This window comes from Hordeum vulgare, chromosome 4H (assembly GCF_904849725.1).
Source record: "Hordeum vulgare subsp. vulgare chromosome 4H, MorexV3_pseudomolecules_assembly, whole genome shotgun sequence".
In the NCBI taxonomy this organism is placed as follows: Eukaryota; Viridiplantae; Streptophyta; class Magnoliopsida; order Poales; family Poaceae; genus Hordeum; species Hordeum vulgare.
Genome location: NC_058521.1, coordinates 583,760,614 through 583,765,082, shown reverse-complemented (window position 1 = coordinate 583,765,082; position 4,469 = coordinate 583,760,614).

Genomic DNA, 4,469 nt, shown 5'->3' with positions numbered 1-4,469 from the left:
TATCATGTCACTTATGAATTGCATGTGATGTTAATCCTTTTTATGCTCCTTATTTTGCTTAGAACGACGGTAGCATTATGAGGTGATCTCTCACTAAAATTTCAAGACGAAATTGTGTTCTCCCCGACTGTGCACCGTTGCTACAGTTCGTCGTTTCGAGACACCACGTGATGATCGGGTGTGATAGACTCAACGTTCACATACAACGGGTGCAAAACAGTTGCGCACGCGGAACACTCAGGTTAAGCTTGACGAGCCTAGCATGTGCAGACATGGCCTCGGAACACATGACACCGAAAGGTCGATCATGAATCATATAGATGATATGATTAGCATAGGGATGCTTACCACTGAAACTATACTCAACTCACGTGATGATCGGACTTGAGCTAGTGTAAGTGGATCATGAACCACTCAAATGACTAGAGAGATGTACTTTTTGAGTGGGACTTTAGCGAATAATTTGATTAAGTTAAACTCTAATTATCTTGAACATAGTCTAAGTCCACTTTGAATATATTTGTGTTGTAGATCATGGATCACGCGACAGTCACCCTGAATTTTAATACGTTCCTAGAGAAAGCTAAGTTGAAAGATGATGGAAGCAACTTTGTAGACTGGGCTCATAATCTTAAGCTAATCTTACAAGCTGGGAAGAAGGATTATGTCCTTAATGCTGCGCTAGGAGATGAACCACCCGCTACGGCTGATCAGGATGTTAAGAACGCTTGGTTGCACGTAAGGAGGACTACTCAGTAGTTCAATGTGCAGTCTTGTATGGCTTAGAGCCGGGACTTCAAACGTCGCTTTGAGCGTCATGGAGCATTTGAGATGTTCCAGGAGTTGAAGTTTATCTTTCAGAAGAACGCCCGGATCGAGAGGTATGAGACCTCCGATAAATTCTATGCTTGCAAGATGGAGGAGAACTCGTCTGTCAGTGAACATGTGCTCAAAATGTCTGGGTACTCAAACCGTCTAGCTGAGCTGGGGATTGAACTCCCGCAAGAAGCTATCATTGATAGAATCCTTCAATCACAGCCGCCAAGCTATAAAGGCTTTGTGTTGAACTACAACATGCAAGGGATGAACAAGTCACCCGCGAGTTGTTTGCGATGCTGAAAGTCGCAGAGTCTGAACTCCGTAAAGAGCATCAAGTGTTGATGGTGAATAAGACCACTAGTTTCAAGAGAAACAGCAAAGGCAAGAAGGGTAATTCAAAGAAGAGCGGCAAGCCTGTTGCCAATCCGACGAAGAAACCCAAAGCTGGACCTAAGCCTGAAACAGAGTGTTACTATTGCAAGGGTATGGGTCACTGGAAGCGCAATTGCCCCAAGTATCTGGCAGATAAGAAGGCGGCCAAAGAAAAATCAGGTATATTTGATATACATGTTATTGATGTGTACTTAACCGGCTCTCGTAGTAGTGCCTGGGTATTCGATACCGGTTCCGTCGCTCATATTTGCAACTCGAAACAGGAACTGCGGAATAGACGAAGGCTGGCGAAAGATGAAGTGACGATGCGCGTAGGAAATGGTTCCAAGGTTGATGCAATCGCCGTCGGCACAGTTTCACTTCAGTTACCATTAGGATTAGTTATGAACTTAAATCATTGTTATTTAGTGCCTGCGTTGAGCATGAACATTATATCTGGATCTTGTTTATTGCAAGACGGTTACTCTTTTAAGTCAGAGAATAATGGTTGTTCTATTTCTATGAGTAACATCTTTTATGGTCATGCAGCCAATGTGAGAGGATTGTTCATATTGAATCTTGATAGTGATACACACATACATAACATTGAGACCAAAAGAGTTAAGAGTTAACAATGATAGCGCCATATTTTTGTGGCACTGCCGCTTAGGTCATATTGGTATAAAGCGCATGAAGAAACTCCATGCCGATGGACTTTTGGAGTCACTTGACTTTGATTCACTTGACACGTGCGAACCATGCCTCATGGGCAAGATGACTAAAACTCCATTCTCCGGAACAATGGAGCGTGCAAGTGACTTGTTGGAAATCATACATACCGATGTGTGTGGTCCGATGAGCGTAGAGGCACGCGGCGGATATCGTTATTTTCTCACCTCCACTGACGATTTGAGTAGATATGGTTATGTCTACTTAATGAAGCACAAGTCTGAAACATTTGAAAAGTTCAAGCAATTTCAGTGTGAAGTTGAAAATCATCGTAACAAGAAGATCAAGTTCCTACGGTCTGATCGTGGGGGTGAATATCTGAGTTTCGAGTTTGGTGCTCACTTAAGACAATGTGGAATTGTTTCACAGTTGACACCGCCTGGAACACCACACCGTAATGGTGTGTCCGAACGTCGTAATCGTACTTTATTAGAGATGGTGCGATCTATGACGTCTCTTACCGATTTGCCGTTATCGTTTTGGGGTTATGCATTAGAAACAGCTGCATTCACTTTAAATAGGGCACCATCAAAATCCGTTGAGACGACACCATACGAACTGTGGTATGGCAAAAGGCCAAAGTTGTCGTTTCTTAAAGTTTGGGGATGTGATGCTTATGTCAAAAAGCTTCAGCCTGAAAAGCTGGAACCCAAAGCGGAAAGGTGCGTCTTCATAGGTTTCCCAAAATAGACAGTTGGGTACACCTTCTATCTCAAATCCGAGGGCAAAGTGTTTGTTGCTAAAAACGGAGCTTTTCTCGATAAGGAGTTTCTCTCGAGAGAATTGAGTGGGAGGAAGATAGAACTTGACGAGGTTGTCGAACCTCTCATCCCTCTGGATGGTGGCGCAGGGCAAGGGGAAACCTCTGTCGTTGCGACGCCGGTTGAGGAGGAAGTTAATGATGATGATCATGAAACTCCGGTTCAAGTTTTTGTCGAACCACTCAGGTCGACGAGACCACGTGCTGCTCCAGAGTGGTACGGTAATCCCGTCTTATCAATCATGTTGTTGGACAACAATGAACCTGCAAATTATGAAGAAGCAATGGTGGGCCCAGATTCCAACAAATGGCTAGAAGCCATGAAGTCCGAGATAGGATCCATGTATGAGAACAAAGTGTGGACTTTGGAGGTACTGACTGAGGGCCGCAAGGCTATTCAGAACAAATGGATCTTTAAGAGGAAGACGGACGCTGACGGCAATGTGACCGTTTATAAAGCTCGACTTGTGGCAAAGGGTTTTTCACAAGTTCAAGGAGTTGACTACGATGAGACATTCTCACCCGTAGCGATGCTTAAGTCCGTCAGAATCATGGTAGCAATAGCTGCATTTTTCGATTATGAAATCTGGCAGATGGATGTCAAAACGCAGTTCCTTAACGGTTTCCTTAAGGAAGAATTGTATATGATGCAACCCGAAGGTTTTGTCGATCCTAAGAATGCTAACAAGGTGTGCAAGCTCCAGCGATCCATTTATGGACTGGTGCAAGCATCTCGGAGTTGGAACAAACGCTTTGATGAGGTGATCAAAGCATTTGGGTTTATACAAGTGGTTGGAGAATCTTGTATTTACAAGAAAGTGAGTGGGAGCTATGTGGCGTTTCTAATATTATATGTGGATGACATATTGCTGATTGGAAACAACGTAGAGTTTTTGGAGAGCATAAAGGATTACTTGAATAAAAGTTTCTCTATGAAGGACCTAGGAGAAGCTGCTTACATTCTAGGCATTAAGATCTATAGGGATAGATCAAAATGCCTGATAGGACTTTCACAAAGCACATACCTTGATAAAGTTTTGAAGAGGTTCAAAATGGAACAGTCCAAGAAGGGGTTCTTGCCAGTTTTACAAGGTACGAGATTGAGTAAGACTCAGTGCCCAGCAACTGATGAGGATAGAGAGCATATGCGCTCCGACCCCTATGCTTCAGCCATAGGATCTATCATGTATGCAATGCTGTGCACTAGACCGGACGTTAGCCTGGACATAAGTATGGCAGGTAGGTTCCAGAATAATCCAGGAGTGGATCACTGGACGGCGGTCAAAAATATCCTGAAGTACCTGAAAAGGACTAAGGAGATGTTTCTCGTGTATGGAGGTGACGAAGAGCTCGCCGTAAAAGGTTACATCGATGCAAGCTCTGACACAGATCCGGACGACTCTAAGTCGCAAACCGGATACGTATTTATTCTTAATGGGGGTGCGGTAAGCTGGTGCAGTTCCAAGCAAAGTGTCGTAGCAGATTCTACATGTGAAGCGGAGTACAAGGCTGCCTCGGAGGCGGCTAAGGAGGGTGTCTGGATGAAGCAGTTCATGACGGATCTTGGAGTGGTGCCAAGCGCACTGAATCCAATAACCTTGTTCTGTGACAACACGGGTGCCATTGCCTTGGCAAAGGAACCACGGTTTCACAAGAAGTCTAGACACATCAAACGACGCTTCAACCTCATCCGCGACTACGTCGAAGGAGAGGACGTAAATATATGCAAAGTGCACACGGATCTGAATGTAGCAGACCCGCTGACTAAACCTCTTCCACGGCCAAAGCA